At 43.3% G+C, this 13,042-nt stretch overlaps 1 protein-coding gene across 1 annotated transcript in view; it reads right to left on the bottom strand.

The window, feature by feature from the left end:
- Nucleotides 1-13,042, bottom strand: part of znf704 (zinc finger protein 704) — a 109,080-nt gene that overhangs the window by 79,578 nt on the left and 16,460 nt on the right. The window lies entirely within an intron of this gene.

The raw sequence follows: 13,042 nt of genomic DNA, 5'->3' as shown, positions 1-13,042 counted from the left end.
TGACCGCAGTGCACTACTTCACAATCTGGGCCAAAGATTTTATCGGGTTGGAATGTGCTCCTAATATACTTTACTCACAAACTATATGGATGATACTTGAACGTCGTTGTCAGGTGGAAACCTTGGTATGTCCAAAAACTTTAGTTTTGTATTTATAATTTTAAAAATGTATTTAAACTAGTGAAAATAGCCGATCTACAAGCACACAACGCCTCGCATCGCGAGGCGTAGTGTGCTTGTAGATCTGCTATTTTCACTAGTCTTGTGCGACAGTCTTGTTTGAGAAGCAAGGCTTTACTTCACGAAACATGTACACATTTGAAACTCGGAGGAATACGAGGTTTCTGCCCGACAAGTGACGTATAATTCCACAGTACAATAACATCCCGGTGAGAAGACCATGACACAGTATATATCATGATAGAGATCATCTGTGATAACCCCCCCGGCTGCGGATAAGTGGCTGAAGACGGATGGATCGTCTGTGCAGATATTTACACCACGTGGCTGATCTTTAAAAGATCTACCTCTTGGCACCATGTGAAATTATGCAGAGAATGATGAGATGGATGACCCTATGGCTGTAGAAAATATAGGCCTATAATAATTATACTATAATGATCATTTAGAAATCTAGCTCATCCTTACTTTGAGCAGTATGCTGATACAGTGATACATATAGGCGGCTGGCTAAAAGACTAGACCAGGATTTCTGTACCCCTACGAGGGCTCAACTTCAGTCAAAACTAGAAGCAGTGCTCTTCCGAGCACAGGTCTCCACCAGGCCAGGCGTCCTGGTGGTGCGACTGTATAATAGGCCAGTGTAAAAAGGGTGGCATATGTTCTTCACCTTAGACCTTTCATGGCAATCGGACACTGCATGCATGATTTGAAGCATTGTGTTCCAAAAATGTGTTTTGCTAAAGTCTACCTGCTGGTAGCGCTATAACAAGCCAATGTGAAAAGGGTAGCATTAATCCTTGACATAGTGGGAATATGTGTGGCAAATTTCACTGTAATTGCAAGCTGCGTTGATGACTTGAGGCATTTTGTTCAAAAACGGAGCAATCCTGCAAACTTTGGAAGCTAATATTAGCCAATCAGGATGGAATATGAAATATCAGACGGAGCAGACTTGATCATATGACTATAGAGATACTGTGTATTGATTTGTGTTATTTTTGGAGAAAATCTGAAGGCGTAATATCCTAAAATGTGTTTTACACAAGTCAGCCCAAAGGTGGCGCTATAAAAGGCTGATGTGAAAAATGCAAGGAAAGGGTTTTTCCTTGGCCTCTAGGGAGTGCGCTTACAAAGTTTGAAACTGATCGGTGGAGTTAAAGGTAAAACCACAAATCGCCCTGTTATAGCGCCACCATGAGGCTGATTTCAAAATTTTTAAGTGGCATTTCTTCTTCGACCAAGTGGGAACGTGTGTGCGCGATTTCATGATGATTGCACTTTGCGTTTGGGATTTGAGGCATTTTGTTCCAAACGGCTCAATCCTACAAACTTTGGAAGCCAATCTTAGCCAATCAGGATGGAATATGCAAAATCGGACAGATCCGTGTCGATCACATGACTGTCGAGATACTGCCTACCGATTTGTAGGATTTTTGGCCAAAATCTGTAAGAGTAGTGCACCGAAATGTGTTTTGCGAACATCGGCCACTAGGTGGCGCTAGAAAAGGCCCATTTGAAAAATTTAGGGCAGAGGTTCTAGATTGGCATCCAGGGAGTGTGTGTGCTCACTTTGGCAGCGTCCGGGCCAACGGCGACTGAGATTAGGCGCTCACAAACTGCGAGGACGCACGGACGGACGGACGGACGGACGGACGGACGCACGCACGGACGGACGGACGGAGGGGAAAACATACTCTCCCCCATGCCTTCGGCTGGTGGAGACAATAAACTAAACGACTTTGCTGCTCACCAAACTAAAGGTAGTTTTGCGTTGTTGAACGTCTATTCACTGCAGTGGGAAACCTCTCAGCAGTGATATTGGTTCCAATATCACCTTCATTCACCTTTGATGTAGTCAATGTTTGTTTGACACAGCAGGGAGCTAATCGACCACTTAATGGGTGACTGTTCTCGTTTTTCCTAGAAAGCAGTGGCCTGCTCACCTCGTCAGTCACTATAGGACTTTAGCAGTTTATTGAGATGTTAGAGAGACTCTTTATTTTTTTCATGAAATAAAACGCATCCAAGTGCAGCTGACGCTCTGGACCCAGACTACCCACACCTCAGGTGTCATACAAGCGAATTACCAAACTCCATCATCGGCTGTACTTGGTTGCGGTGTTAATTCTGTCGACTAAAGCTGATGTTTGTCAACTAACTTCTTTCACTGTCAAAAATTAAGTAAAAACCAAGCTATGATGACTAAAACGGTGGCAAAATATACAGACAATTTAATCAACAAATATAATCTACTGTAGACTAAAAGTACACAAAAGAAAACTAGACTGCGGCGCATTGGGTGCATTTGGAAATACAGAACTGAGCTCACTGGCCATCACAAACTAATACATGAGGGCGCTCCCGGTGTGCATTTCCAAACGCGCCCATTTTGAGCTTGTAGATTGTCTATTTTCATTTCATTTTCAAGTATAAACAAGGCATTACGACGTCATCGAGGCCTGTCAACATACATTTAAAGAAAAAATCGTATACATAGTCAACTAAAACTAGGGTTCTGCATATTTGTATTGCTCGAAAAGGTTTTTTTTTCTTTTTCTTTTGTAGATATCTGTGGTTCATAATGTTTGCGTCCAAAATGGGTCACCATAGTGGACTACAGTAGCCCAAATAGGGGGCTTTGAATGAAATCACGGGTGAAAGATTATTTCGTCATTATGAACCAATATATATCAAAATAAAATATACAATCTTCGAGCGATAAAAATAAGCAAAACCCCACCGCTCACGCTCGGCGCTGCGGTGGACCCGCGATGGGAGTTATGAAAATGTTTCACCTAGTACCACTCGTTCAATAATCAGCAGATAGATAGGAATTCTCCTTTAATAAAGACATGAGTTCTCAAGAGGGAGAGTGTGCGCGTGTGTGCGTGTGTGTGTGTGTGTGTGTGTGTGTGTGTGTGTGTGTGTGTGTGTGTGTGTGTGTGTGTCCGCTCTCTCTGACAGTGGAAGTCGCCGCCGCCTCAAGTCAGCCGTCACACTGGGATCGCTTGCTTATTAAAAGATAAGGGTCATCTCCGGTTTACCCAGAGTCCCTCTGCGCTTTACGGCCACTACGATCCTATCACCAGCAGGATCCGGTGGGATATCAATTGGGGGGGGGGGGGGGGGGGTTCTCGCACCTGATAAAAAAGAACGATCTTCCCCCGGAGGGGGGCAAATATCCAAGTATATTTACTCCAAGTACGCGAATATTCTGAGGTATATTTGCTTTACTTGAGTATTTCAAATGTTTTATTACTTTATACTACACCGTCAGAGGCAAATATTGGAAATATTGTAATTCCCTAACCGTTATTTGGAGAATTTGCAGAGATTGTTATTACACATTTTAAATGAATCAATTAAGTTCTATTACTAGGAAATAGCTGATCTATAAGCTAACTTGTTAAATAGCAGATTGACAAGCTCACGCCGCGTTGTGAGCTTGTCGATCTGCTATTCTCACAATAACAGAAAACGGAAAATACACTGGTATAGAGCCCTGAGGGACTCCGCACAACCATATAGGGTTTAAGTGGTTACATAAAATACATCTGAGTACTTCTTCCACCACTGGATATCAGCTGATAAAAACTGATAAAAAGGCTCATCCCTGGGGGGCGGTCCGCTTCCTCGCGCAACGGACAGCGAGCTGATCAATGAGCCGTTGGGGCAACACCAGTGATATAAAGTAACTGATTTTCATTTTTAAACTGGAGTATATCCAATTTTAAATCATTTTACTTCTACTCCCACCATATCTCAGAGACAAATATTGTACTTTTTACTCCACTACAATTACATAAAAAGTTAGATTAGAACATACATGAACCACTTCAGCCCTATGTACTGTAGGTGTGACAAACTGTGAGCTTGTAGATCTGCTATTTTCAAAATACTTTTTTTTAAGATCCTGCTTAATGAGTACTTTCTACTTTTGACATTTAAAGTATATTTTGAATTTACTCAAGTAAATATTGAATGTGAGACTTTTACTTGTAAGAGATTATTTCAACACTGCATTATTGAGAGGGCATGGTGGCGCAGTGGTTAGCGCTTCGCCTCACAGCTAGAAGGTCCTGGGTTCGAATCCCCCGGGGGGCGCTGTGGGTGCTCGGGGTGTGTTTCTCCCTCCGCGTCATCAGCGTCCACACCCTAGGTGGGGTCGGCGATAGGGCCTTTCTGTGTGGAGTTTGCATGTTCTCCCTGTGTCTCCTAGGGTTGATACCCTCACAAAAACATGCAGTAATCCTGATCTCAATAATGCCTCCCCTGGCCAGCCGGGGCGCCTGATGGAGGGGAAAGGAACTGGTTGGAATAACGTGTTCCTTCCACGTGCTACGTTCATCCCGGGGAAATCCCCCCTGTCAGGTGAAAAGAAACAACTTGGACTAATCATGCATTGAAGGAAGCATGAGGTTAGTCCGTTGTCTCCCCAGGCGTGGCAGAGGGAGAGCAGAGCCCAGGATTACAATTATTAGGCAATTGGCACTGGGTGAAAAATGGGTTGCAAAATCGTGGGATAAAAATTATACAAAATAACACTGCATTATTGATACTTTTACTTTTAAAATATACAGGCCTATATAGCCTACTATTTCCACCGCTGAACAACAACAATAAATATTGACATTACAGCCTTTGCCTATATGCAAGGAGGCAATTATAACGGGACAGGTGTAAAATATCTCTTTGTTATAGGGGGATAAATTCCATTTTAAAAGAGATATTTCCTCTAAATGGCTGACAAGGGGGTGGAACGGCGCGCTCCCAATCAATGATTCATCAACAAAATAACTATTAAATTGAGTGCGGGAGCCCGGGGTACACAGTAAAATCCTTAGCGTTGGTCTAATTTAACTCGGAAGAGGGAACAAATGGAACCAAATGGCCCCTTCTACCAGTGGTCCTCAACCTTTTCAGGCTGTGACCCCCAACATAATCATATTTCAACTGGGGAGTGGGGACCCCCGCACCCTATAAGAGCACTAAGAGTTGAGGAATTACATTTTGTATAACACGGTTCTATTGTGAAAATAGCAGATCTACATGCTCACAACGCCTCGCATTGCGAGGCCTTGTGAGCATGTAGATTGTCTATTTTCACAATTTCTGCCTCTAATATTTCACAATTTGGCCAATATTTAATTTGTCATTTTAATTAAAAAGTCCTTAAATTGTCACTTTAGAAATGTGCATAAACCCTCTATACACTTTAACTTTATGTTGGTTTGTTTGCTGTTGAGTGAGAAAACAATGTTGCACATTAAGTTAATCATCTGAGGACTCTTACACCAATGCTTACGGAACCATTTGGTTCCATTTGCCGAGGTCCAGGGACTGAGGATTTCACTGTGCGCGGCGATAAAGCAAACAGGGGCTCTTTTTTTATTGTATTTTTTCAGGGCAGTCGCAATCGATCAGGGGAGCTGCAGAAGTCAGTATGACACACAGGTAATAGGGAGCGTGTTGGGTAGTTTATAAGGGATTAGTATTTTCCATTTAATGGCTGGGGGAGGAGAGAGCCTGGTCTTTATTATCCGGGGCCCTGCCAGCCCCGCACGGACCTCTGTCTCACATTAATGTTTAATTAGCCAGCCGAGACCGTAATGGCTGCTTTGCTGTTGACCACACAAGAGATAACGCGAGGGGGGCGGGGGGGGGGGGGGTCTCCTGTTGTTGCGCGCTTGTGATTTGTAAAGGGAATACGCACGGGTGTGTGTGTGTGTGTGTGTGTGTGCGTGTGTGTGTGTGTGTGTGTGTGTGTGTGTCTGTGTGTGTCTGTGTGTGTTTGTACTTGTATTACTATTAAGTGTGAGGAGAAAATGTCCCCATAATAGAATTTGAGAAATAAGATATCGTGAGGACAATATTCCTGGAGAAATGGATGTTTTTTCGGTAACATGTCATTAGGTCGAACACCCTTTGGATCGACCACCAAACTCTAACCCAAACCCTAATCCTAACCTCAGTAAAACTATGCCTAACCCTAACCCTAACCCTAAACCTAACCTCAGTAACCGTGATGCGGGTGATTATCTAACCTGCCGACGCTCGCGGGTCATTATCTAACCTGCCGACGCTGTTCGACCTTCGACCCAACGGGAGTTCGACCTATGGGGCAGTCCCCGTTTTTTCTTTTATGTTTGAAAACAGATTTCGGGAGTTACTGTGGGCTTATAGCCTGGTTCCAGACCCTGAATCGCTAGCCACAACCCTTTTAAAAATGTGTTTAGGCGATTCAGGGGTCTGGTGACGCTCTCATTGAAGAGGTTTTCCTTGCTTGGAAATCCGTACGGCGAATCAGCCGTCGGTTCAACTCGATGACGTCGGGGCTTGTGAGCAGCGTGGGTGGGGTTTTCCCAGAACTCATGTGTGATTCCAAGTAACCCAGCGCCGCCGCCGGACCGTACCTCACATTCCCAAACATAAACATCGCATCGCCCGCCGCGGTAACATGCGATCGATCTCACTATGAAACATCAGTAGCAGACATGTGTTGTTGTGTTTGATTACTAGTTCGTAGCGCTCCTATTCTGCCTGTTTCTTTGGTTAGCAAGTACCAAGCAACATGCTAGCCAGTCACATAACAACACCAATAACAACTATATCATCTGCTTTGCAACTGTTGTGATTGGTCAGGTCGGTGAACCAATCGCAGAAGACTGCCTCTTTGGCAACGCCTATCCCAGAAACGAATGTGTATGGAAGCACTTTCAGACTGAATAATGGAGTGAAACGAAATGTCAGGCTAGCGGGCTTATACAATTAGGAAAATTATCCATGTTGGGGTTAGGGTTAGGATGAAACATTTAGAGGTTAGCGTTAGGGGTTGGACTTACGCTTCAGCAAGTGTTTATACTTAGTTCCACGTCAGTGTTACGCGGCGTGAAATAGTAGATCCACAAGCTCACAGATCAGCTTGTAGATCGGACATATGCGGCCATAGGTCAATGGTTCTTAACCTTTTCAGGCTGTGACCACCAAAAATGAATGAAAATGAAATAGAACTGGGGAACTTAACTGTCTAGTGGGTACCCTCCCCCCCACCTGCCACCACACACACACACACACACACACACACACACACACACACACACACACACACACACACACACACACACACACACACACACACACACACACACACACACACACACACACACACACACACACACACACACACACACTACGCTACAAGTAAGTATAATATAAAATATAATATAAAATTGCAGTCTTCAAATGCTGACGTCCTCCCAAGCATACGCCGTAATACCAATGTGTTTGTGTGTGTGCCTGCAGTGTGCATCTGTGCCTGCGCGCACACACGCGTGCATGTGTGTGCACGCGTGTGACGAGAGCACCCGCGGTGCACCCGTTGTGTATAGTAAAAATAATCAATCCCGTTTCGTGGTACGCAGCATAACATGGGTGTAACTCTGATCACAGCGTGTGACAGCTTTTGATTAATGTAAAGGAAGAGTCCCAAAAACAAAAGAACATGATGCAACGAGCAGCAATCACACCCTGAGAGGTGGGGAGACCGCACTCACATTGTCTCTCACAGTGCAGTATGGCAGCCACGCTGTTGGTTTTGGCTGGAAACCAGACGTATGAAGTAACGTAGCGTTTACTTGAGTATTTCCATGTCTTGATACTTTATATCGTCGTTGTCGGATGAAAACCTTGTATGTCCAAAACCATTCGTTTTGCATTTATCATTTAAAAAATGATTTTAACTAGTGAAAACAGCCGATCTACAAGCACACAACGCCTCGCGGTGCGAGGCGTTGTGTGCTTGTAGATCTGCTGTTTTCACTACTTTTGTGCGACGGCCTTGTATGATGAAGCAGGGCTTTACTTTGTGAAAGAACATACACATTTGAAACTTGGAGATACGAGGTTTCCACCCGACAACAACGATATGTACAATACACTACACCTCAGAGGGCAAACTAAGTGTATTTGACAGGTTTAAGTTACTGGTTACTTTGCAGATTTTGATTCATAATAATTAATCGCATTTGATAAAAGATCTTGTAAATGTTTCAAAAAATGAGTCCCAATCTGTGCTTTGTGAAAGGAGCCCTCCAATCTAGAGTGTTTCCTAAACACTACAATGTTTATGTATTATCATCGTATTATTATAATTATTTTGATACCTTTGCTTTTATGGAATATCCGAGACTATTAGAGCAGGGGTCTTCAAAGTTTAAATGCCAAGGACCCCTTAGCTGAGAGATATGACACAGGGACCCCCTCTACATATTGCATAAATGCGTGATGCAGATTTTCATCGATTTCACAGATAGATTCATAGACTTGTTTGACAGCACTGGCATCAGTCTTGGATTCCTGTTTTTTAGCGAACTTGACCTGTACTTTGTCTGCTCTTTTTTACCTCTACAAAAAAAACATTCGCCAAAAATAGCCGATCTACAAGCTCTCAACGCCTCGCAGCGTGAGGCGTTGAGAGCTTGTAGATCTGCTATTTTTGGTTCTCCTCAGAATAGGGATGCGAGGGTTCAAGTTGTTAATTTAAAAGAATGATCCTATCACACAGATTTGGAGGACCCTCTGTAGTAACTCTGAGGACCCCCTAGGGGTCCCGGACCCCCTGTTGGAGACCCTTATAGGGGTTTATGGAAGATGCTTCTGAATATGTATTCTATTGCTAGTTTGACCTAGGTATATTCTAACACTATAATCATATAAAAAATGACTGAAATCAGTCATGGCGACAGAGAACTTTAATCTACAGTATGATGGTATAGATGTTTGAAGATTATACAGATATTTAGACAATTCTCATTATCATGGCCGCACACTCTTTTGACGTCACGGCTTAGAGGAAGAGTTACACTTTTTTCAATTTGGGGAACGTTGGAATAATGGATAATCCCCCTCGAGAGAGTGAAAGCAATAACACGACATGTTATTAAACTAATGTACATTAAACCAACGCTTCAGTATTAGCATGTTGTAGGGCTAAAATAACGTGGATGACATCTGTTGTTATTACTCTATTCACTGAGTTCAACGAGTTCTTGCCCTGATGAAGACCTCAGCTGGGGGAAACATGTTGGCTGTTTAATAGTTAACATGTGTTTTAATTTGAATTCCTCCCCTCCCCCAATTTGTTTTATTTATTTTAATAATCCTAATCGTCCTATTCATTATCTACTGGACAGAGAGAGAGAGAGAGAGAGAGACAGAGACACAGACAGAAAGACATGTCTACTTATTCTTAGTTAACAGGCACGTGCACACATAGACATCAAAGGGGGCTTGAGCCCCTGCCCCTTTATCCGTCTGTAAACAGTGCCCTTTCCAAATCATAAATGCAATCTTTACTATGGTGAAAGGAATGCAAATGCCCCTCTTTCCATGCCATACCTGAAGGTGGCATAAAAGAGAATGGCCTTGTCCAAACTCTCCTGAACTTGAATAAAGCATCTTATGTTGAAAGAATTGCCCTCTCCGTGTAGAAATCAAGCACCGAAAATAGCCGACCTCCAAGCTGACATTGGAGGTCTGCTATTTTGGATATTTTCACCAAAAGGCCCTTTTAGAAATGTCAGACCCTGCCTCTCTAACATTCTCTGCACATCCCTGTTAGTTTTTATACCTGCTTCTTTTTTACATTTACTATGATTCTCGTCTTAAACAGGGTGTCTTCCCAGAACCAAAGAAATGGTGAATTACTGACACCTTTCACAAAGCAATAAAGGAATAAAAACCACATACGACGGAACAAAAGTGCCGTCCTGTCAGAACGTATCGCTGTCTTACTGTATACACAGCTGAGATGGCTTCAGGGATCTGGAATGAACGTACAGACTGTCAGCCTGTATAAAGCACACAGTGTTTAGGATTTGACACATATATGATCCCTTCCTATAGGACTGTCAACCATGACCGCAATATTGCAATACCACGCTAATGACAAGCCCATCACCGCAGGGGATGGCACTGGAAAGCAACCTCCGCAACAGCTATCAGTGCCATAGGGATGGGACGATAATCGTTATTATCATTTATAGTGAATATCGCCCCAGGATAATGGCTGTTGGGGATATTTTGATTATCGCAATAACTGCTTATTGTAAGTCACTTTGGATTAAAAGCGTCTGCTAAATGCCTAAACTGTAAACTGTATATCATAAATCACAATTTCTTTGGTCACAATGACATTTTCATATGGTCCCTATGGTCCCAGCGGTTCTCAATTATTTTATTAGTATTACTATTATTATTATTCATTTTCTTCAAGTACCCCCACAATGCATTTGGCTATGGGACCCTAAGATGTGTGTCCCCGGATCCCACTTTGAGAACCATTGAGCTAATATTCATGTTTTGTTTTTGTTTCTTTCTAAGCACTTATTATTTTACACTTCAATGTGTGTGCATTGAATGCCATTGTTTGTGTTCAAATTCACACGCATCCCCCTGCAATGGTGCCAAGCCAAATCCTAGAACAAAGTTTAACCATTGAAAAGGGAAAGCTCCCTTTTTTGTCTTGTAAAATAAAGATTTCTATTATGCGACAAAGTGAGTTTTTTGGGCATCAGTGGCGGTACAGGAGGTACAGCGGCCATCTTGGAAGGTTCCCGGTTCAATCCCCCCGGGCTCCTCCTCCTGGCAGCGTGACAAAGTGTCTTTGAGCAAGACTCTGAATCCCTAACTGCTCCCGATGAGCAGGTCGGTGTCTTGCATGGTTTCCTCCGCCGTTGCTTGTTGCGACGGTCAGGTTGCAAGTTACTATGAAAAGCTCCACCGGCTGTCTGTCCGTCCGTTGTCCGTCACGTCACACTTTTGCCTCTACTCCATTTCTGGCACCGTTGGCCCTATCAATGCCAAACGTTGCACACACACACACTCCTTGGATGGCAAAACCACAACCTCCAGCCCTGATTTCACACATGGCCCTCTTCTAGCGCCACCATCAGGCCGATTTTTGCAAAACACATTTTTGGACACTGCTCCTACATATTCCCTCCTGATTGGCTATGATTGCCTTCTAAAGTTTGTGTATGCGACGTAGCGGTTGCTTATCTCGCGATTAGGGAGTCTTACTGGTGTGTGTGTGTGTGTGTGTGTGTGTGTGTGTGTGTGTGTGTGTGTGTGTGCGTGCGTGCGTGCGTGCGTGCGTGCGTGCGTGCGTGCATTTGAAATTCATTGTAAAGCGCTTCGGAGACAGGCGCTATAAAAATGCAGTCCATTTACCAATTACCATCCTTTTCAATTGTTGCCATTGGGAACATTTCGGCTTTCAGCTGAATAAAAAGTGATAAAATCAGGATAAATAAAGTAATTAGCATAAACAAAAACACAAATTACACTACAACACTGCATGCTTCACTGCTACAACCGTACCGCTCACTCAACCTTGTTCATGGAAGCCCAACAAAAACATCAACCAACGATTATGGACCCCCGTGCTCACCGCAATCACACACATGTGCACAGTCACACACACACACACACACACACACACACACACACACACACACACACACACACACACACACACACACACATGCACACACGCACGCACACACGTGCACACACAAATAACGTCATGTGCTAGGGGTGTAACGGTGCAGTAATTGCGCCGGTAGAGTACATCGATTTTGAATTCTTACCGATCCAACAGCATTGATATACAAACAGCAGCGACAATTCTAGCGTGACTTAGTATCGATCTAAAATCGATACAGAGAGATCTCGTGCCTTGTATTCAGCAACATTAAGACAAGAAAGAGGGGTTTAACTAGCGCTGTGTTCCACTTCATCTATCTATAAAAGTGTGGACTCTCGGTGTGTGTGACTGTGCGTGTCAAAGTGCGAGTTGCTCCATGTGTGCTCAAAGAAATGTATTTACTTGTGAATGTATTTACTTTAGGGCTGGGAGGATAATGGGAGGTTATTATCGTTTATCGTGATAAATAAAACACTCACAATAATCGTATTGTGGAGATTTAAATTTATCGTGAAATTATCCTCTGCCATGCATGGGATCAATTCACCTTTTATTTGCCGAGCTGCATATCCCTCTAAAACCCTCTGTAATTGGTAAAAAGGACCTGGAAATCACATCTATATCTTCACTCTCTACCAAATTTATTTGGCAAAAGTTCCACCCCAGGATAACGGGGCCAGTTGATCGTGCGAGATCTACACGCACGCCACACCACAGCGCCGGTGACAAAAGATAAGCGTTTCAGTCTGCGCTTCAGTTGGCTCACAACACGTTGCATTGTGAGCTTGCAGATCAGCTATTTCCACTATCAATGTATTTTTTTAAGTATAAAGTTGTCAAATATGTCAGTAATTTCTTTGTATATTTAGGTGTCATATCTGCCATGTGCAACTTCAAAGCCTAAAAGCCAAACAGAAATGTTTGAGAGACAATCAATCGTCATGGAAAATGTCATAATCGTGACAGCCCTATTGGAGATAATCTGTGCTCTACTTAATTATTATGGTCTCACGACTGATATGACTTATAATAATGGAATGACATCATGGGTTGACAACACACATCCAGGACCGTTATCCTGAGAGCTATTCCTGGAGCCCCAAATACACACTGGGTCAAAGTGACCACCACAACTGCCAAGTACACAAGGTCAATGGCAGAACGTCCACTGTGCCAGTAATATCAAGATAGAGGAATGACACTCTTATGTGGGGATGATGTTTAAGCCAAGACCCTTAGAGGGAAAGGTTAGGATAACAATATTTGTTGGTTGCTAGGACAAGTAGGGAGGGCCATTGCCCTATACATGAGAGGCATATTGTACAGTTGATTCTTAGCTAACTTCGGAGTCCGCGGACATCTTGCTTCTGCATG

The sequence above is a fragment of the Nannobrachium achirus genome (assembly GCF_963921795.1).
Source record: "Nannobrachium achirus genome assembly, chromosome: 10".
NCBI lineage: Eukaryota > Metazoa > Chordata > Actinopteri > Myctophiformes > Myctophidae > Nannobrachium > Nannobrachium achirus.
This window is presented reverse-complemented; position numbering and strand designations above follow the sequence as displayed.